Here is a 23,736-nt window from a genome sequence, read left to right as displayed (position 1 = left end):
CAGGAATTAGCCAGGCCTTGAGCTGCAAGGCCATTCAATGCTAATCAAGGTGATTAATTATAACATTCACACTGTCTTTCAACAGACAACAGTTCTTTCTCCCACCTGGACATCATTCCACAGGGATATATATACACATTCCACTTGCTTAGTTTCCAACAGATCTCACAACCTCTGAGGATGCCTACCACAGATGTGGGTGAAACGTCAGGAGAGAATGCTTCTGGAACATGGCCATACAGCTCGAGAGAGTCACAGCAACCTAATCATGGGTTGCTCTCTTTCTCACTTTCTTGGAAGAACTTTATAGGCCTTAAGAAAGCTCAGAGCAGTCTTGGAGATCCATCTCATAATAGATATTATTTTCTTGAATTATTGGCAGATGGTACAGGGTGACAAAGACAAGGACAAACAGAGAGACAGCTTTTATCCTAGAGCTGTAACTGTAAGAAGTAAGAAGTAAGCAATGGCTTTGCAATGATGTGGCATTGAGGGCTGTGTATTGGTGGTAGTTGAAGTGTTGAGGGATGGGTGTATACTTGAATTATTGCCATCTGGCAGACGGTACAGGGTGACAAAGACAAGGACGGACAGACTAAGAGACAGCTTTTATCCTAGAGCTGTAACTATAAGAAGTAAGAAGTAAGCAATGGCTTTGCAATGATGTGGCATTGAGGGCTGTGTATTGGTGGTAGTTGAAGTGTTGAGGGATGGGTGTGTACTTGAATTATTGCCATCTGGCAGACGGTACAGGGTGACAAAGACAAGGACAGACAGACTAAGAGACAGCTTTTATCCTAGAGCTATAATTATAAGAAGTTATAGAAGTAAGAAGTAAGTAAGCCATGGCTTTGCATTGATGTGACATTGGGGGCTGTGTAGTGGTGGTTGAGATGTGGAAGGATGGGTTGTGTTGTTTTGTGGTGTGTGCTGGGGAAGAGATTTAATTAGTGGTGTGAGCTGAACTCAAGCGTCCAAGACAGACTAATCTATATATATAAAAGAGTGATGGCATCACGGCGACCCACAAAACAACAAAACTACAGGCCCCACAACCTCGAAATTTGACAACACAACCCATCATCCACGCCTCTAGGTTGATACAACAAAAAGAAAAGAAAAATAAAGTCCTAATTAGAGAGAGAGGAATAATTGCTTTTATCCAATTGCTGCCAGTTAGAAGGCTAAGCTCCTCCAACTTGGTCTCCTAGCAACCCAATAAAAATAATAAAAACCACTAAAAATAATTAAAAACACTTAAAAATTAATACAATAAAATACTATAACATAAAATAACTAAAAATAATACAAGAAAATAATAAAATATAATAAATAAAAAGATAACTTACAATAAAATTAATAAAAAAATACAAATGTGAAATAAAAATTACACAACAATTTTTAACCAATACCACCACCACTTTGCCACAGCAACGCGTGGCCGGGCACAGCTAGTAATAATATAAAACCCCAAGGAAGGGAAGAAAAGGGCGAACAATCCTGCACGCGGGTGCAAAAGACCCGCTCCAAGCCCATAAAGGGGTCACAGCATTGGAAGGGACCCCCAAAGGCCATCTAGACCAAAACCCTTCTTCCAGATAGGAAGTCACAACTAAAGCCCCATAAGGGACCCCCAAAGGCCATCTAGTCCAAAACCCTCTTCCAGGTAAGAAGTCACAACCAAAGCCCTTCCTCCCAGCCATGCGTGGAAGGGGCTCCAAGGGTCATCCAGTCCTGCCCTATTTCTGCCATGCAGCAAGACTGAAGTCAAGCATCCAAGACAGACTGATAATAATAATAACAACTACTACTTTCTATATGGAACACTTTGAAAAATAAGTTCTAGAAACAGCACCAAAAAAGCCAACTGTATGGTTCAGATACGTAGATGACACCTTCACAATTTGGAGCCATGGAGAGGAAGAACTCAGCAAGTTCCTGGACCATCTTAACAGCATCCACCCAAACATCCCATTCACCATGGAAAAAGAAAAGGAAGGAAAACTGCCATTTTATTTATTTATTTATTTATTTATTTATTTACAGTCTGCCCTTTTCACCCCGAAGGGGACTCAGGGCGGATCACATTATATACATATAGGGAAAACATTCAATGCCTTTAACATAGAACAAAGACAAGACAAACATAAGCTCTGAGCTGGCCTCGAACTCATGACCTCTTGGTCAGAATGATTTGTTGCAGCTGGCTGGCTGCTCACCAGCCTGCGCCACAGCCCGGGCCATTTCTAGATGTTCTGGTCATCTGCAAACCCAATCAACAATTGGGCCACACAGTTTACAGAAAACCTACACACACAGATAGATACCTTCATAAAAACTCCAACCGTCACCCAAGTCAAAAAAGGAGCACAATCAAAGCCCTGACAGACCGGGCACAAAGAATCTGCAAAGCCCACCTCCTCCAAGGTGAACTAAACCACCTAAACTGGGCTCTGCAGGCCAATGGAGACTCCACCACAGACACCAGAAGAGCTGCAAGGCCAAGAACAAGCCATGAGAGTCAAGACAAAGATCCACCCAGAGGAAACGTGTTCTTACCAGACATCAAGGGAACTACTGACCGCATAGGGAAGCTGATGAAGAAGCACAACCTACAAACTATCTACAGACCCAACAAGAAAATCCAACCAATGCTACGGTCAGCGAAGGACAAGAGGGATCCTCTCTCTTCTGCAGGAGTCTACCGGATACCATGCAGCTGTGGACAAGTCTACATAGGGACCACCAAACGCAGCATTGCCCAAACAAGAGTCAAAGAACATGAAAGGCACTGCAGACTAATTCAACCAGAGAAACCAGCCATAGCAGAGCCCTTGATGAACCAGCCTGGACACAGAATATTATTTGAGGACACAAAAATGCTGGACCATTCCAACAACTATCATGTCAGACGACACAGAGAAGCCACTGAAATCCACAAGCATGTGGACAACGTCAACAGAAAGGAGGAAACCATGAAAATGAACAAAATCTGGCTACCAGTATTAAAAAACTCTAAAATCAAAACAGTAGATGGGAACCAACACTCTGAGGGCAGAGGACAGCTAATCAGTCATTAGCTGTCCTCTGCCCTCAGAGTGTTGGTTCCCCATCTACAAAGGATGCCCTCAGGCAAGAGACAAAACCTTTCCAATGCTAATTAGGGTGATTAACTGAAACATTAATGCTGGCTTCCCAGTGACAAAGGACTCTTGCCACACCCTGGACTCTACACAGATATATATTCTTTCCTTTCCTTACTTAGTTTCTCCATATACCTCACAACCTCTGAGGATGCCTGCCATAGATGTGGGCGAAACGTCAGGAGATGAACCAGTCTGGACACAGGATATTATTTGAGAACACAGAAATGCTGGACCACTCCAACATCTATCATGTCAGATGGCACAGAGAAGCCATTGAAATCCACAAGCATGTGGACAACTTCAACAGAAAGGAGGAAACCATGAAAATGAACAAAATCTGGCTACTAGTATTAAAAAACTCCAAAATCAGAACAGTAAATAAGAAGCAACACTCTGAAAACAGAAGACTGGCCCATGAGGTCTCTTCCAACTCTACTATTCTATGACTCTATGATCCGCTCCAACCTGATTTCTGACATGCAGGAAGACACAATCCAAACCTTCCCAACAGATGGCCATCCAGCCTCTGCTGAAAAACCTCCAGAGAAGGGTTCTCCACCGGGCACAGATGCAGCACAGTTCTAACCATTGGGATGTTCTTCCTAATCTATATATATAAAAGAGTGATGGAATCCTGGCGACCACCAAAACAACAAAAGTAAACACCCCCCAACCTCCAAAATTGACAACACAACCCATCATCCACGCCTCTAGGTTGATACAACAAAAAGAAAAGAAAAATAAAGTCCTAATTAGAGGGAGAGGAAGAATTGTTTTTATCCAATTGCTGCCAGTTAGAAGGCTAAGCTCCGCCCACTTGGTCTCCTAGCAACCCACTCACGCAGGGGACAGGCAGAGTTAGGCCTCACTTAGGCCTCTTCCACACTGCCTATAAAATACAAATTATCAGATTTTAACTGGATTAGATGGCAGTGTAGACTCAAGGCCCTTCCACACAGCTATATAACCCATTTATAATCTTATATTATCTGCTTTAAATGGATTATCTGGACTCCACACCTTTACCTTAACTACCACCAATTCCTCAATACTTTATTTCCCATACCACCATACTTCGCCACAGCAACACGTGGCCGGGCACAACTAGTATTTATATATAAGGTACCTTGCGCTGGGCCTTGGGTGGGCCGTGCTCCGGCGCCGGGTTCGACTCTCTGTGCCTCCTCCCCAGCTTGGCCCCCATCGTCCCATGGATGCCGCTCTGCTCTCCCTTGGTGTGTTTGCTTTGCAGGCTGACTTTGGAGACGGAGCAGAGCGCGGGGCCCACCACACCCAGACGGACGGGCGCATGTGCGCAAGGCCCACCGCCATGTGCAAAGCCAGCACACACATTCCCCGGAACAGGCCTCTCCTCAAGGGACACGCGAGACCCTCTGGCCAGGAGCAGAAGCGGGAGGGTGTGGCCGGTGCAAATGCAAAAACACACACAGCTGTCCCAGGAACAAGCCTGCACAACAGCTGTCCTGGCCGGGCCCCTCTTCAGCTGCCCCAAAGCCCACCCACCCCATTAGAGAGCCTTGAAATCGGACCCCCGGCAAAGAAAGAGACCCTTGAAAAGAAGCCCAAATCCTCCTACTCTTCCTCTTTAATTCCTCTAACTCAGGGGTCCCCAAACTTTTAAAACAATCCTTCAGACTGTTGAGGGGCCAAATTATCATTTGAAAAAAAAAAAAAAACCGAACAAATTCTGATGCACACTGCACATGTCTTATTTGTAGTGCAAAACAACAACAGCAATGAAAGAATAATACAATATTTAAAAACGAAAACAATTTTAACCAACATAAACCTATCAAGATTCCAATGGAAAGTGTGGGCCTGCTTCTGGCCAATGAGATAGTCAAGTTAATTAGGATTGTTGTTGTTGTTGTGTGCGTTCAAGTCATTTCAGATTTTGGGCGAGCCTAAGTCTAAAATTATTTATTTATTTACTTACTACATTTATATCCCACCCTCCTCACCCCGAAGGGGACTCAGAGCAGCTGTATGTACATACAATATATTATATTATTAGCATAGCACAATATTAGCCGGGGCCGGGCTGTGGCGCAGCTGGCTAGTAACCAGCTGCTATAAATCACTACTGACCGAGAGGTCATGAGTTCGAAGCCCGGGTCGGGTTAAGCCTCCGACCATTAAAAAAAAAAATAGCCCCGTCTTGCTGTTGACCTAGCAGCCCCGAAAGACAGTTGCATCTGTCAAGTAGGGAAAATTTAGGTACGCTTTATGCGGGAGGCTAATTTAACTAATCTACAACACCATAAAACTGCTCACGAGGAAAAGAATGAGGAAGAACAGCCACCAATGGACGGTGAAGCAACAGCTCCCCCTGTGGCCGGAATCGTGAAGCTGGAAAGATGTTTAAAAAATGCCTCTGTGTCTGTCTAAAACTGAATGTTGTTTGTCTGTTGGCATTGAATGTTTGCCATATATGTGTTCATTGTAATCCGCCCTGAGTCCCCTTCGGGGTGAGAGGGGCGGAATATAAATACTGTAAATAAATAAATAAATAAATATTAGCATTATATATTACTACTAGCTGTGCCCGGCCACGCGTTGCTGTGGCGAAGTCTGGTGGTATGGGAAATAAAGTATTGAGGAATTGGTGGTAGTTAAGGTAAAGAGTAAAGGTTTTCCCCTGACATTAAGTCCAGTCATGTCTGACTCTGGGGGTTGGTGCTCATCTCCATTTCTAAGCCGAAGAGCCGGCGTTGTCCGTAGACTCCTCCAAGGTCATGTGGGATGACTACATGGAGCGGTGTTACCTTCCCGCTGGAGCGCTCACATTTGCATGTTTTCGAACTTCTGGGTTGGCAGAAGCTGGGGCTAACAGTGGGGGCTCTCTCCGCTCCCCCAATTCAAACCTGTGGCCTTTCAGTCCAGAAGTTCAGCAGCTCAGCACTTTAACATGCTGCGCCATCAGGGGATATTATTTCCTAAAGGTTGTGAATATACAATATTTCTGATGGTTTTCTTTTGTCTGTTGGAGGCAAGTATGAATGCTGCAATTAGGAAAAATGATTAGGGTGTAATGGCCTTGCAGCTTTAAAGCCTGGCTGTTTCCTCCCTGAGTGAATTTTTTGTTGGGAGGTGTTAGCTGGCCCTGATTGTTTCCTGTCTGGAATTCCCTTGTTTTCAGAGTGGTGTTGTTTGCGATATTTTATGTGCTTCTACTGTCTGTGGCCCTCAGAAAACAGAGGATTTGCCAGACTTTGATGATGGGAATACTTTGTTGGGAGGTGTTAGCTGGCCCCGATTGTTTCCTGTGTGGAATTCCCCTGTTTATTTACTGTCCTGGTTTTAGAGATTATATTGTTCTGCATTATTCTATCCCAGTAATTATTTCATATTAAAGAAGAATCTCACTTATCCAACATTCGCTTATACAATGTTCTGGATTATCCAACGCAGTCTGCCTTTTCATAATCAATGTTTTTGTAGTCAGTGTTTTAAATTCATTGTGATATTTTAGTGGTAAATTTGTAAATACAGTACAGTAGAGTCTCACTTATCCAACATAAACGGGCCGGCAGAACGTTGGATAAGCGAATATGTTGGATAATGAGGAATTAAGGATAACCCTATTAACATCAAATTAAGTTATGATTTTACAAATTAAGCACCAAAACATCATGTTAGACAACAAATTTGTCAGAAAAAGTAGTTCAGTACACAGTAATGCTATATAGTAATTACTATTTATGAATTTAGCACCAAAATATCACGATATATTGAAAGCATTGACTACAAAAATGCGTTGGATAATCCAGAACGTTGGATAAGCGAGTGTTGGATAAGTGAGACTCTACTGTAAATACTACATAGCATTACTGCGCACGGAACTACTTTTTCTGTCAAATTTGTTGTATAATATGATGTTTTGGTGCTTAATTTGTATAACGATTACCTAATTTGATGTTTAATTGGTTTTTCCTGAATCCCTTCTTATTATCCAACATATTCACTTATCCTGCCGACCTGTTTACGTTGGATAAGTGAGACTCTACTGTATATTTCTAATCTTATATTATCTGCTTAGAACTGGATTATCTGAGGCCCCTTCTTCACAGCTGTATAAAATGCACACTGAAGTGGATTATAGGGCAGTGTGGAGTCAAGATAATCCAGTGCAAAGCAGATAATATAAGATTATAAATGGGTTATATAGCTGTGTTGAAGGGCCTTGAGTCTACACTGCCATATAATCCAGTGCAAATTAGATAATCTGTGGAAGAAGTCTAAGTGAGGCCTAAATCTGCCTGTCCCCTAACTGAAACCTGGCTGTCCCTTGGTTGCTAGGCAACCAAGTGGGCAGAGATTAGCCCTCTAAACTGGCAGCAATTGGATAAAAAAATTATTGCTCTCCCTCTAATTAGGACTTTATTTTTCTTTTCTTTTTGTTGTAACAACCTTGAGGCGTGGATGATGGGTTGTGTTGTCAAATTTCGAGGTTGGGGGGCCTGTAGTTTTGTTGTTTTGTCCGCTGCCCTGATGCCATCACTCTTTTATATATATAGATATTGAACTATACCACTATACTGTAATATTATATGTAATATATAACATATAATTAATATTATTATATGGTATTATTATTAGTATTATATTGTATAAAATGATAATATTCTTATCAATATTATATGTATATACAATATATTATATTATTAAAACTGATATAAAAATATTATATTATAAAACTGAGGGCAGGGGCTGCATCTGTCCCCCGGGCCTTAGTTTGGGGGCCCTGCTCTAACTCTTCCTTCTCTTCACAGAATCATGGAATAATAAGAGTTGGAAGAGACCACATGGGCCATCTAGTCCAGGCATGGGCCAACTTCAGCCTCCCTCCAGATGTTTTGGACTACAACTCCCACCATTCCTAACAAACCCCGAATCCTGGATCAAAGCCAGCTTGCAAATGCGACCCAAGTGGAAGGGAAAACCAAGCCTGTGTGTGCTGTGCTTGAGCATTTGCACACTCATTCATATGCAACATGGGAACCTGGCCTTAATAATAATAATAATAATAATAATAATAATAATAATAATAATAATAACACTGTCCGAATTTTTAGCACTGATATCAGCATGGAGTTTGGTTTGGACAAATGTTTGACAGTGGCATTGAAGAAGGTAAAAATAATTGAAAATGATGGCATAAATATGCCCAATGGCCAAACAATAAAGTGTCACCAGCCAGAGGCCTATAAATATCTGGGCATATTACAGCTGGACAACACCAAGCATGAACATGTGAAAACTGTGGTCAGCAAAGAATACACACAAAGGGTCAGAAAAATTCTCAAAAGCAAGCTCAATGGAGGCAACACCATCAAGGCCATAAACACCTGGGCCATACCTGTCATAAGATATACTGCTGGCATTATAAATTGGACACAGGTGGAACTGGACAATTTGGACAGAAAAACAAGAAAACTCATGACCATTCATCATTCCCTGCACCCTCGCAGTGATGTTGACCGGCTATATCTGCCTAGAAGATCAGGGGGCAGAGGACTCTTACAAGTAAAACAAGCAGTCAAAGAAGAAGAACATGCCCTGGCAGAATATGTCAAGCAAAGTGAAGAACCCGTTTTGATTGAAGTCAAAAATCAGAAACTCCTCAAAGCACAGCAGACAAAAAACCAGTACAAGAAAACCACACTACAAACTAGAGCTGACAGCTGGCACAACAAAACATTGCATGGAAAGTTCCTTGACAAAATTGAAGGAAAAGCTGATAAGGAGAAGACCTGGCTCTGGCTCACGAATGGGACCCTGAAGAAGGAGACAGAAGGCCTGATCCTTGCAGCCCAGGAGCAAGACATCAGGACAAAGGCAATTAATAATAATAATAATAATAATAATAATAATAATAATAATAATAATAATAATAGAAGACCTGGCTCTGGCTCACGAATGGGACCCTGAAGAAGGAGACAGAAGGCCTGATCCTTGCAGCCCAGGAGCAAGACATCAGGACAAAGGCCATTAATAATAATAATAATAATAATAATAATAATAATAATAATAATAGAAGACCTGGCTCTGGCTCACGAATGGGACCCTGAAGAAGGAGACAGAAGGCCTGATCCTTGCAGCCCAGGAGCAAGACATCAGGACAAAGGCCATTAATAATAATAATAATAATAATAATAATAATAATAATAGAAGACCTGGCTCTGGCTCACGAATGGGACCCTGAAGAAGGAGACAGAAGGCCTGATCCTTGCAGCCCAGGAGCAAGACATCAGGACAAAGGCCATTAATAATAATAATAATAATAATAATAATAATAATAATAATAATAATAGAAGACCTGGCTCTGGCTCACGAATGGGACCCTGAAGAAGGAGACAGAAGGCCTGATCCTTGCAGCCCAGGAGCAAGACATCAGGACAAAGGCAAATAATAATAATAATAATAATAATAATAATAATAGAAGACCTGGCTCTGGCTCACGAATGGGACCCTGAAGAAGGAGACAGAAGGCCTGATCCTTGCAGCCCAGGAGCAAGACATCAGGACAAAGGCCATTAATAATAATAATAATAATAATAATAATAATAATAATAATAGAAGACCTGGCTCTGGCTCACGAATGGGACCCTGAAGAAGGAGACAGAAGGCCTGATCCTTGCAGCCCAGGAGCAAGACATCAGAACAAAGGCCATTAATAATAATAATAATAATAATAATAATAATAATAATAATAATAATAGAAGACCTGGCTCTGGCTCACGAATGGGACCCTGAAGAAGGAGACAGAAGGCCTGATCCTTGCAGCACAGGAGCAAGACATCAGGACAAAGGCCATTAATAATAATAATAATAATAATAATAATAATAATAATAATAGAAGACCTGGCTCTGGCTCACGAATGGGACCCTGAAGAAGGAGACAGAAGGCCTGATCCTTGCAGCCCAGGAGCAAGACATCAGGACAAAGGCCATTAATAATAATAATAATAATAATAATAATAATAATAATAATAATAGAAGACCTGGCTCTGGCTCACGAATGGGACCCTGAAGAAGGAGACAGAAGGCCTGATCCTTGCAGCCCAGGAGCAAGACATCAGGACAAAGGCAAATAATAATAATAATAATAATAATAATAATAATAATAATAATAATAATAGAAGACCTGGCTCTGGCTCACGAATGGGACCCTGAAGAAGGAGACAGAAGGCCTGATCCTTGCAGCCCAGGAGCAAGACATCAGAACAAAGGCCATTAATAATAATAATAATAATAATAATAATAATAATAATAATAATAATAATAATAGAAGACCTGGCTCTGGCTCACGAATGGGACCCTGAAGAAGGAGACAGAAGGCCTGATCCTTGCAGCCCAGGAGCAAGACATCAGGACAAAGGCAAATAATAATAATAATAATAATAATAATAATAGAAGACCTGGCTCTGGCTCACGAATGGGACCCTGAAGAAGGAGACAGAAGGCCTGATCCTTGCAGCCCAGGAGCAAGACATCAGGACAAAGGCCATTAATAATAATAATAATAATAATAATAATAATAATAATAATAATAGAAGACCTGGCTCTGGCTCACGAATGGGACCCTGAAGAAGGAGACAGAAGGCCTGATCCTTGCAGCCCAGGAGCAAGACATCAGGACAAAGGCCATTAATAATAATAATAATAATAATAATAATAATAATAATAGAAGACCTGGCTCTGGCTCACGAATGGGACCCTGAAGAAGGAGACAGAAGGCCTGATCCTTGCAGCCCAAGAGCAAGACATCAGGACAAAGGCCATTAATAATAATAATAATAATAATAATAATAATAATAATAATAATAGAAGACCTGGCTCTGGCTCACGAATGGGACCCTGAAGAAGGAGACAGAAGGCCTGATCCTTGCAGCCCAGGAGCAAGACATCAGGACAAAGGCCATTAATAATAATAATAATAATAATAATAATAATAATAATAATAATAGAAGACCTGGCTCTGGCTCACGAATGGGACCCTGAAGAAGGAGACAGAAGGCCTGATCCTTGCAGCCCAGGAGCAAGACATCAGGACAAAGGCAAATAATAATAATAATAATAATAATAATAATAATAATAATAATAATAATAATAATAGAAGACCTGGCTCTGGCTCACGAATGGGACCCTGAAGAAGGAGACAGAAGGCCTGATCCTTGCAGCCCAGGAGCAAGACATCAGGACAAAGGCCATTAATAATAATAATAATAATAATAATAATAATAGAAGACCTGGCTCTGGCTCACGAATGGGACCCTGAAGAAGGAGAAAGAAGGCCTGATCCTTGCAGCCCAGGAGCAAGACATCAGGACAAAGGCAAATAATAATAATAATAATAATAATAATAATAATAATAATAATAGAAGACCTGGCTCTGGCTCACGAATGGGACCCTGAAGAAGGAGACAGAAGGCCTGATCCTTGCAGCCCAGGAGCAAGACATCAGGACAAAGGCCATTAATAATAATAATAATAATAATAATAATAGAAGACCTGGCTCTGGCTCACGAATGGGACCCTGAAGAAGGAGACAGAAGGCCTGATCCTTGCAGCCCAGGAGCAAGACATCAGGACAAAGGCAATCAAGGCCAAGATCGAAAAATCAGCTGATGACCCAAAATGCAGACTGTGCAAGGAAACCGACGAAACCATTGATCATATCCTCAGCTGCTGTTAGAAAATCGCACAGACAGACTACAAACAGAGGCACAACTATGTGGCCCAAATGATTCATTGGAACTTATGCCTCAAGTACCACCTGCCAGCAGCAAAGAACTGGTGGGATCACAAACCTGCAAAAGTATTGGAAAATGAGCACGCAAAGATACTGTGGGACTTCCGAATCCAGACTGACAAAGTTCTGGAACACAACACACCAGACATCACAGTTGTGGAAAAGAACAAGGTTTGGATCATGGATGTCGCCATCCCAGGTGACAGTCGCATTGACGAAAAACAACAGGAAAGACTCAGCCGCTCTCAGGACCTCAAGATTGAACTTCAAAGACTCTGGCAGAAACCAGTGCAGGTGGTATTTACGAATTTAGCACCAAAATATCACGATATATTGAAAACATTGACTACAAAAATGTGTTGGATAATCCAGAACGTTGGATAAGTGAGTGTTGGATAAGTGAGACTCTACTGTAATAATAATTTTATTTTTGTACCCCGCCACCATCTCCCCAGAGGGACTCGGGGCGGCTCACAGATATAAAACCAGCATACAGTGATATCAAATATAAATATCAAATACAAAAACACACAAATAAATGTAAAAGGCATTAAAAAAATCACAATCATTATAAAACACATGAAAAACACAGCAATAAAAACATAAAATGAGCTGGGCAAAGTGCACTGAGTGAAACTTGTAAACAAGAAGGAAGAAGAACAAACCCTGGAGAACAAGCCCTATGAGGAGCGGCTTAAAGAGCTGGGCATGTTTAGCCTGCAGAAGAGAAGGCTGAGAGGAGACATGATAGCCATGTACAAATACGTGAAGGGAAGTCATAGGGAGGAGGGAGGGAGCTTGTTTTCTGCTGCCCTGCAGACTAGGACACAAGGGAACAAGGGCTTCAAACTACAGGAAAGGAAGGAGATTCCACCTGAACATCAGGAAGAACTTCCTCACTGTGAGGGCTGTTCGGCAGTGGAACTCTCTCCCCGGGGCCGTGGTGGAGGCTCCTTCTTTAGAGGCTTTTAAGCAGAGGCTGGATGGCCATCTGTCGGGAGTGCTTTGAATGAGATTTTCCTGCTTCTTGGCAGAATGGGGTTGGACTGGATGGCCCATGAGGTCTCTTCCAACTCTACTCTGATTCTATGATTCTAAGAAGCACACAGAGGCCAGATCCCCCAGTTTAGAATAGAAAGGAGGAGGGAAATCCTTTTAGAAAGTGATGTATTCCCTCCTGGCTGAAGAGGGCTGGACTAGATGGCCTTTGGAGATCCCTTCCAACTGTAATGCCGTTTTGGGTTTGTCCCAGTGTAAGCCTCACTGAGTCCTTCGGGAGATGGAGCAAGGTATAAATAAAGTATTATTATTTTATTGTATGACACAACAAACAAGATAGACATGCTGGATTTCATATCACAAAATCACAAGTCGAACACTTCCCAAGTGTCTAGGACTGTGTGATGTATTTTCGGATGATGCGTGCAGATCCCAGTAGGGTGGCCTTTTGCAGTTCGCAGATCGTATTTATTATTATTATTATTATTATAACTGGAATACAGAACAACTGGGAGTCCAGTGGAGTCTTCTTTTCTGGATGGCCATCTGTCAGGAGGGCTTGGGTGGTGCCTTCTTTCATGAAAGAATGGGAGTGGACTGGATGGCCTTTGGGGCCATCTAACTCCTTTGAAACATATAGTCTTGTGGGAACTCATTCTATGGAGAATTGAAACCCATGAGGCTGTGTGGCCATCTGCAGGGAGGGTTTGGATGGTGCCTGGCCAAAAGGGATTGGGCTAGATGGCCGTTGGGGCTCCCTTCCAACTGGAATACAGAGCACCTGGGAGTCCAGTAAAGTCTTCATTTCTAGATGGCCATCTGTCAGGAGGGCTTGGATAGTACCTTCTTTCACGGAAGAATGAGAGTGGGCTAGATGGCCTTTGGGGGTCCCTTCCAATTCCTCTGATATATACAGTAAGCCACTTAGGAGTTTGGTGGGAACTCATTCTATGGAGCATTGTAACCCATGAGGCTGTGTGGCCATCTGTAGGGAGGGTTTGGATGGTGCCTGGCCAAAAGGGATTGGGCTAGATGGCCTTTGTGGGTCCCAACTCCTCTGATATATACAGTAAGCCACTTGGGAGTTTGGTGATAACTCATTCTATGGAGAATTGTAACACGTGATGCAGTGTGGCCATCTGCAGGGAGGGATTGGATGGTGCCTGGCCGAAAGGGATTGGACTAGATGGCCTTTGGGGGTCCCTTCCAACTGGAATACAGAGCACCTGGGAGTCCAGTGGAGTCTTCATTTCTGGAAGGCCATCTGTCAGGAGGGCTTGGATAGTGCCTTCTTTCATGGAAGAATGGGAGTGGACTAGATGACCTTTGGGGTCCCTTAATAATAATAATAATAATAATAATAATAATAATAATAATAATAATAATAATAATAACTTTTTTTTATACCCTGCCCCATCTCCCCGAAGGGACTCGGGGCGGCTTACATGGGGCCTAGCCCGATAAAACAATCAAATATCAATGATACAACAATAAAACAATTATACCAATAAAACCTCAATTATCAGTAAAACAATCGATAAAATCGACATGAAGCATACAATATTAAAACAGTAGACTAATTCATAAAACCCAGTCCCTTCAAAATCCTCTGATATATAGGCCACTTGGGAGTTTGGTGGGAACTCATTCTATGGAGCATTGTAACACGTGATGCAGTGTGGCCATCTGCAGGGAGGGTTTGGATGGTGCCTGGCCAAAAGGGATTGGGCTAGATGGCCTTTGTGGGTCCCAACTCCTCTGATATATACAGTAAGCCACTTGAGAGTTTGGTGGGAACTCATTCTATGGAGCATTGTAACATGTGATGCAGTGTGGCCATCTGCAGGGAGGGTTTGGATGGTGCCTGGCTGAATGGGATTGGGCTAGATGGCCTTTGGGGGTCCCTTCCACCTCCTCTGATATATACAGTAAGCCACTTGAGAGTTTGGTGGGAACTCATTCTATGGACCATTGTAACATGTGATGCAGTGTGGCCATCTGCAGGGAGGGTTTGGATGGTGCCAGACCAAAAGGGGATTGGGCTAGATGGCCTTTGGGGGTCCCTTCCACCTCCTCTGATATATACAGTAAGCCACTTGAGAGTTTGGTGGGAACTCATTCTATGGAGCATTGTAACACGTGATGCAGTGTGGCCATCTGCAGGGAGGGTTTGGATGGTGCCTGGCCAAAAGGGATTGGGCTAGATGGCCTTTGGGGGTCCCTTCCACCTCCTCTGATATATACAGTAAGCCACTTGAGAGTTTGGTGGGAACTCATTCTATGGAGCATTGTAACATGTGATGCAGTGTGGCCATCTGCAGGGAGGGTTTGGATGGTGCCAGACCAAAAGGGGATTGGGCTAGATGGCCTTTGGGGGTCCCTTCCACCTCCTCTGATATATACAGTAAGCCACTTGAGAGTTTGGTGGGAACTCATTCTATGGAGCATTGTAACACGTGATGCAGTGTGGCCATCTGCAGGGAGGGTTTGGATGGTGCCTGGCTGAATGGGATTGGGCTAGATGACCTTTGGGGGTCCCTTCCAACTTCTCTGATATATACAGTAAGCCACTTGGGAGTTTGGTGGGAACTCATTCTATGGAGAATTGTAACCCATGAGGCTGCGTGGCCATCTGCAGGGAGGGTTTGGATGGTGCCTGGCCAAAAGGGATTGGGCTAGATGGCCTTTGGGGGTCCCTTCCAGGCCTCTACCGTCCTCTGCTGACCCTGGAAGGCAGGCAAAAGGCCTGAGGAAGAAACAGAAGCCACTTTGCCAGCAGTTGAAGTAAGACATCATCACCAGACACCACCGGATAACGAATAAGAGCAGGTTTTGTGTGTCTCTGTGGGACGTCTTTATTGGCGAGCGTAATCTCCCGAAAGCTCTCTTAGAGAATGGATCACAAGTGCTGAGACGAGGCCGGCGGTGGTTGGAACAATGCCTTTGTCGTGAGGCTCGGTTTCAGAATCCGAAAGAGAAACCGCGGCCTTCTTTCCTCCGCCATCCTCATCAGGGCATCTGGGGACACGCTTCGTGCTGATGCTGATGCTCCATCTCTCCTTTCTTTCTTTCTTTCTTTCTTTCTTTCTTTCTTTCCGGCAGGACATCCATCTCCCTGCCATTCACGGCCCTGATCCAAGCCCCACCTTCACAGGCACCGTCATGGCACATTTGGCAGAATCATAGAATCATAGAATCATAGAATAGTAGAGTTGGAAGAGACCTCATGGGCCATCTAGTCCAACCCCCCGCTAAGAAGCAGGAAATCGCATTCAAAGCACCCCCGACAGATGGCCATCCAGCCTCTGTTTAAAAGCCTCCAAAGAAGGAGCCTCCACCACGGCCCCGGGGAGAGAGTTCCACTGGTGAACAGCCCTTCTCCCAGTGAGGAAGTTCTTCCTGATGTTCAGGTGGAATCTCCTTTCCTGTAGTTTGAAGCCCTTGTTCCCTTGCGTCCTAGTCTGCAGGGCAGCAGAAAACAAGCTCCCTCCCTCCTCCCTGTGACTTCCCCTCACATATTTGTACATGGCTATCATGTCTCCTCTCAGCCTTCTCTTCTGCAGGCTAAACATGCCCAGCTCTTTAAGCCGCTCCTCATAGGGCTTGTTCTCCAGACCCTTCATCATTTTAGTCGCCCTCCTCTGGACGCTTTCCAGCTTGTCAACATCTCCCTTCAACTGTGGTGCCCAAAATTGGACCCAGTGTGATTCCAGGTGTGGTCTGACCAAGGCAGAAGAGAATAAGGGGGAGCAGGACTTCCCTGGATCTAGACGCTATTCCCCTATTGATGCAGGACAGAATCCCATTGGCTTTTTTAGCTGCTGCATCACATTGTTGGCTCATGTTTAACTTCTTCCCCACGAGGACTCCAAGGTCTTTTTCGCACACACTGCTGTCAAGCCAGGCGTGTGCGAAAAAGACCTTGGAGTCCTCGTGGGGAAGAAGTTAAACATGAGCCAGCAATGGGGAAGGGGAAGAACTAAGGGAAAGGCCTCCTGGAGGCTTTTAAGCAGAGGCTGGATGGCCGTCTGTCGGGGGTGCTTTGAATGCGATTTCCTGCTTCTTGGCAGAATGGGGTTGGACTGGATGGCCCATGAGGTCTCTTCCAACTCTACTATTCTATGATTCTAAACTGGGGCAGAAGATCCGCCGGAGATGGAAAGCGCCCAGAATGTGTGTCCCTGCTCAAAACATCCAGACATGCAATCCTAAGAGTTGGGAAGAACCTCCAAAGGCCATCCAGTCCAACCCTCCTTCTACTATAAAGGAAGGCACAATCCAAGCACTCCTCACAGATGGCCATCTGGTCCCTGCTTAAAACCCCCCAGAGGAGCAGAAATGCCAGTTTCATATTTGCAGATTGCTTGCTTGCTTTCATCACTCCCCCCTCACTCTCTTCCTTCTTTCTTTCCATCCTTTCCGTCCCCTTCCTCCTCTTTCTTTCCCTTTCTTTCTTTCTTTCTTTCTTTCTTTCTTTCTTTCTTTCTTTCTTTCTTTCTTCCCTCCTTTCTTTCCTTATTTATTTATTTACTAGCTTTGCCCAGCCACGCGTTGCTGTGGCTTATGGGAATCCTTTGTTGGCCAGGTGGAATAGCAGTGAATAGCCTTGCAGTCTCAAAGCCTGGCCGTTTTCTGGAGTAGCTGGACAGCTTTTTGTTGTATGAACGCACAGGCATGGAGGAGGGACTGTGCTGCCAAGTTTAGTGTTTCTGGGATGTGTAGTTTTGTTGTTTTGTCCTAGGCCGAAATTTCATTACCCTTTTATATATATAGATTTATTGACAGTATTTATATTCCGCCCTTCTTTCTCGCCCCGAAGGGGACTCAGGGCGAATCACATTATATACATATAGGGCAAACATTCAATGCCCATAAACACATCGAACTGAGACAGAGACAGACGCAGAGGCAATTTAACCTTCTCCTAAGAGGATGTTCGATTCCGGCCACAGGGCGGAGCAGCTGCTTCATCGTCCACTCTGACGGCACTTCCTCATTCCAACATCTAAATTAGTTAAATTTGCCTCCCCACTTTATAAGTGGTCCCTTATTTCCTACTTGATAGATGCAACTATCTTTCGGGTTGCTAGGACAGCAACGAGCAGGGGCTATTTTTTATTTTTTAATTGACGTGACCCTGCCACGCTGCCACAAGCTGGCCTCAAACTCATGACCTCATGGTCAGAGTGATTTATTGCAGCAGGCTGCTCACCAGCCTGCGCCACAGCCCGGCCCCCTTCCTTCCTTCCTTCCTCCCTCCCTTCCTTCCCTTCCTTAGTCTCTCCTTCTTCCCTTTGCCTTCTTTCCTTTCTTATTCCTCTCTCCCTTTGGTCTTCCTTCATCCTTCCCTTCCTTCTTTCCTTTGCCTTCCTCCTTCCTTCCTTTTTTCCTTCCTTCCTTTCCTCTTTCCTTCCCTTCTTCCTCCCTCCCTGCTTTTTTCTGTCCTTCATTACTTTGCCTATACAGTAGAGTCTCACTTATCCAACATTCGCTTATCCAACGTTCTGGATTATCCAACGCATTTTTGTAGTCAATGTTTTCAATACATCGTGATATTTTGGTGCTAAATTCGTAAATACAGTAATTACTACTTAGCATTACTGAGTATTGAACTACTTTTTCTGCCAAATTTGTTGTATAACATGATGTTTTGGTGCTACATTTGTAAAATCATAACCTAATTTGATGTTTCATAGGCTTTTCTTTAATGCCTCTTTATTATCCAACATTTTCTAATGCACTTTATCTATTTATGAATTTGCTACCCATAATGTGCACCGTACACTTTGCTTATCCACTATTGCAACCTCATTGTTTTTGACCTGATGTTTTAATTCTGCGTTGTGTTTTTTAACTTATTGTGTATATATATATTTTTTATTGTTTTTGTTTTTGTCCTGATGTTTTATATTTTATCATTGTTTGTATTTTGATTTTGCTGTAAGCTGCCCCGAGTCCCCTTCGGGGGAGATGGAGGCGGGATACAAATAAACTTATTATTGTGTTGTCGAAGGCTTTCATGGCCGGGATCACAGGGTTGTTGTATGTCTTTCGGGCTGTGTGGCCATGTTCCAGAAGCATTCTCTCCTGACGTTTCGCCCACATCTATGGCACATCCTCTGAGGATGCCTGCCATAGATGTGGGCGAAACGTCAGGAGAGAATGCTTCTGGAACATGGCCACACAGCCCGAAAGACATACAACAAACTTATTATTATTATTTATTATTTTATTCGCTTATCCAACATTGTGCTGGCCCGTTTATGTTGGATAAGTGAGACTCTACTGTACTTATTCCCCCATTCCTCCTTTCCTTCCTTCCTTCCCTCCCTCCCTCCCTCCCTTCCTTCCTTCTTTCCTTCCTTATATAGGAGGGAGACTCAAAGGATCAAGGGTCTGGAGAACAAGCCCTATGAGGAGCGGCTTAAAGAGCTGGGCATGTTGAGCCTGAAGAAGAGAGAGAAGGCTGAGAGAGAGGAAACAGGATGAGGGTTAGGGATCAAGATGTGAGAGAAGGGAAGTCCTAGGATTGCTTTCTGCTGCCCTCGAGATTGGGATGCAATGGAGCAATGGCTCCTAACAACAGGAAAGGAAGGAGATTCCACCTGAACATCAGGAAGAACTAACTGACTGTTAGATCTGTTCAGCAGTGGAACTCTCTGCCGCAGACTGTGGTCGAGGCTCTTCCTTTGGAGGCGTTGAAGCAGAGGCTGGATGGCCATCTGTTGGGGATGCTTTGAATGCAATTTTCCTGCTTCTTGGAAGAATGGGATTGGACTGGAGGTCTCTCCCAACTCTAGGATTCTATGATTCTATGAAAGAGCTGGAGACCCCTGGTGGCACAGTGTGTTAAAGCGCTGAACTGCTGAAATTGCGGACCAAAAGGTCCCAGGTTCAAATCCTGGGAGCGGAATGAGTGCCCGCTGTTAGCCCCAGCTCCTGCCAACCTAGCAGTTCGAAAACATGCCAATGTGAGTAGATCAATAGGTATCGCTCCGGTGGGAAGGTAACGGCGCTCCATGCCGTCATGCCAATGGCCACATGACACTCAATGGAGCCATGGGTTCAAGTGACAGGAAAGGAGATTCTGTCTGAACATCAGGAAGAACCTCCTAACCATAAGAACTGCTGTTCAGCAGTGGAATTCACTGCATCGGGGTGTAGTGGAGGCTCCTTCCTTGAAGGCTTTGAAGCAGAAGCTGGGTGGCCATCTGTCAGGGGGGCTTTGATTGTGCTTTTCCTGCATGGCAGAAGGGGCGTTGGACTAGACAAATAAAAGACTGGCAATTATTGCTGCTGTTTGCTTTCAGGTCTCAAAGGATGCATCTACACTGTGGGATTAATGCATTTTGACATTAGTACTTTCAACTGCATCATCATCATCAACAACAACAACAACAACACTTTATTTATATACTGCTCTATCTCCCAAAAAGGGACTCAGGCCAGTTTACACATGGTCACATCAAAACCAACATAAAACACTAGCTGTGCCCAGCCACGCATTGCTGTGGCAAAGTGGTGGTGGTATTGGTTAAAAATTGTTGTGTAATTTTTATTTGATGTTATTTGCAATTTTTTATTAATTTTATTGTAAGTTATATTTTTATTTATTATATTTTATTATTTTCTTGTATTATTTTTAGTTATTTTCAGTTATTATAGTATTTTATTGTATTAATTTTAGTGTTTTTTATTATTTTTTATTGGGTTGCTAAGAGACCAAGTTCGAGGAGCTTAGCCTTCTAACTGGCAGCAACTGGATAAAAGCAATTATTCCTCTCTCTCTAATTAGGACTTTATTTTTATTTTCTTTTTGTTGTATTAACCTAGAGGCATGGATGATGGGTTGTGTTGTCAAATTTCGAGGTTGGAGGGCCTGCAGTTTTGTTGTTTTGTCGGTCGCCGTGATGCCATCACTCTTTTATATATATAGATACCACAGTCTAATAATAAAACAACAACCTCAACATAATAACGATTAAAAACAATGTACTCATTTGATATATAAAAACAATTTCAAATTACTCCATTGGGTGATTTGACAACCTCAATGCTGTGGAGTCCTGAGAGCTGTAGTTCTACAAGGTCTTTCTGTCTCTCAACCTCCCTAAACTACAGCTTCTACGATTCCATAACATTGAGGAACAGCAGTTAAAGTGGTATCAAAGTGCACTAATTCTACCATGTGGATGCAACCTGATGCAATGGCTCTCTTCCAAGAGCCATCCTGTCCCAAAAACCAGCACAAAACAAAGACCCGTTAAAAGGACGCAAAAGGTTGACAGTAAAACGCCACCGAACGACCAAAAACAATTCAAAGTGTACCACTTACCCCGTAAAAAGCTGTTTAAAACGCAATTAAAATGCAATTTAGAGATGCAATTAGAGAGGGAAAAGCACAATTAAAAATGCAGTTTCGGAAACGCTATTGAAACAGGGCAAGGAAAGGCAACACGGGGCTCTTTCAAGCCTTGGAGGCAGGAAGGTAACACAGTTATTATTATTTATTATTATTATTATTGAATGCTCAGGACTAGAGCAAAGGGGCTCAAGGTCAGAGGAGGGGTCTCAGGGCGAGAGCGATGCCTTGGAAGCTGTGAGTTTAGGAAAGGTGTGCAAATTCGTATCTAATGCGCTTGTTTTGCACATACCGCTTAAGCGGCTGAGGGGGAAAAGGAAAGGGCCTGAGGCCAGGAATTCTGGGAGTTGAAGTCCAAAACACCTGGAAAGAAGGCCCAAGTTTGCCCAGGCCTTGCAGCCCTTGTTCAAATTCCCATTGGCCTCCAGCCTTTGTCATAATATCAACAACACACAGCACACCAACACTGTTGCCTACATGTGTATAAGAAAGCTACAAAGTAGCTGCAACAAGTATATGCTTTCCAAAAAAAAGTTACTATCTTTCAGGGAACTCTAAGTCTGCAGATTTGTTAGGTATTTTCAATTTCAAGATTACTAAGAGCCTCCGGTGGTTCAGCGTATTAAAGCCTTGAGCTGATGAACTTGCAGACCAAAAGGTCACAGGTTCGAATCCGGGGACCGGGGTGAGCACCTGCTGTTAGCCCCAGCTTTTCAAGATTACTAAGGTGGTTCAGCGTATTAAAGCCTTGAGCTGATGAACTTGCGGACCGAAAGGTCACAGGTTCGAATCCGGGGACCGGGGTGAGCACCTACTGTTAGCCCCAGCTTTTCAAGATTACTAAGGTGGTTCAGCGTATTAAAGCCTTGAGCTGATGAACTTGCGGACCAAAAGGTCACAGGTTCGAATCCGGGGACCGGGGTGAGCACCTACTGTTAGCCCCAGCTTTTCAAGATTACTAAGGTGGTTCAGCGTATTAAAGCCTTGAGCTGATGAACTTGCGGACCAAAAGGTCACAGGTTCGAATCCGGTGACCGGGGTGAGCACCTGCTGTTAGCCCCAGCTTTTCAAGATTACTAAGGTGGTTCAGCGTATTAAAGCCTTGAGCTGATGAACTTGCGGACCAAAAGGTCACAGGTTCGAATCCGGGGACCGGGGTGAGCACCTGCTGTTAGCCCCAGCTTTTCAAGATTACTAAGGTGGTTCAGCGTATTAAAGCCTTGAGCTGATGAACTTGCGGACCAAAAGGTCACAGGTTCGAATCCGGGGACCGGGGTGAGCACCTGCTGTTAGCCCCAGCTTTTCAAGATTACTAAGGTGGTTCAGCGTATTAAAGCCTTGAGCTGATGAACTTGCGGACCGAAAGGTCACAGGTTCGAATCCGGAGACCGGAGTGAGCACCCACTGTTAGCCCCAGCTTCTGCCAAGCTAGCAGTTCCAAAACATGCAAAAAATGTGAGTAGATCAATAGGTACTGCTCCTATTGGCGGGAAGGTAACGGCACTCCATGCAGTCATGCTTAAGGCCACATGGCCTTGGAGGTGTCTACGGACAACGCCAGCTCTTCGGCTTAGTAATGGAAATGAGCACCAACCCCCAGAGTGTGAGTAGATGGATTTTTTTTAGGAATTTTCAATTTCAAGATTTCTAAGAGTCTCTGGTGGCTCAGGGTATTAAAGCGCTGAGCTGCTGAACTTGAAGACTGAAAGGTCGCAGGTTCGAATCCGGCGACTGGAGTGAGCACCTGCTGTTAGCCCCAGCTTCTGCCAAGCTAGCAGTTCGAAAACATGCAAAAAATGTGAGTAGATCAATAGGTACTGCTCCTATTGGCGGGAAAGTAACGGCGCTCCATACAGTCATGCCAATGGCCACATGACTTTGGAGGTGTCTGCGGACAACGCCGGCTCTTCGGCTTAGGAATGGAGATGAGCACCAACCCTCAGAGTGTGGGTAGATCAATAGGTACTGCTCCTACTGGCGAGAAGGCAATGGCGCTCTATGCAGTCATGTCCATGGCCACATGACTTTGGAGGTGTCTACGGACAACGCCGGGTCTTCGGCTTAGGAATGGAGATGAGCACCAACCCCCAGAGTGTGAGTAGATCAATAGGTACTGCTCCGGTGGGAAGGTAACGGCGCTCCATGCAGCCATGCCAGTGGCCACATGGCCTTGGAGGTGTCTGTGGACACGCCGGCTCTTCAGCTTAGGAATGGAGTTGAGCATCAACCCCCAGAGTGTGAGTAGATCAATAGGTACTGCTCTGGCAGGAAGGTAACGGTGCTCCATGCAGCCATGCTTATGGCCACATGGCCTTGGAGGTGTCTATGGACAACGCTGGCTCTTTGGCTTAGGAATGGAGATGAGCACCAACATCCAGAGTGTGAGTAGATCAATAATTGCTCCGGCAGGAAGGTAACAGCGCTCCACGCAGCCATGCCTTTTGAAAGGTCAA

At 44.0% G+C, this 23,736-nt stretch overlaps 1 protein-coding gene across 8 annotated transcripts in view; it reads right to left on the bottom strand.

The window, feature by feature from the left end:
- Window positions 1-23,736, bottom strand: part of shank3 (SH3 and multiple ankyrin repeat domains 3) — a 467,801-nt gene that overhangs the window by 322,321 nt on the left and 121,744 nt on the right. The window lies entirely within an intron of this gene.

This window comes from Anolis carolinensis, chromosome 5 (genome assembly GCF_035594765.1).
Source record: "Anolis carolinensis isolate JA03-04 chromosome 5, rAnoCar3.1.pri, whole genome shotgun sequence".
Lineage (NCBI taxonomy): Eukaryota > Metazoa > Chordata > Lepidosauria > Squamata > Dactyloidae > Anolis > Anolis carolinensis.
The sequence above is the reverse complement of the archived record's forward strand: the minus strand, read 5'-3'. Positions and strand labels throughout refer to the sequence as shown.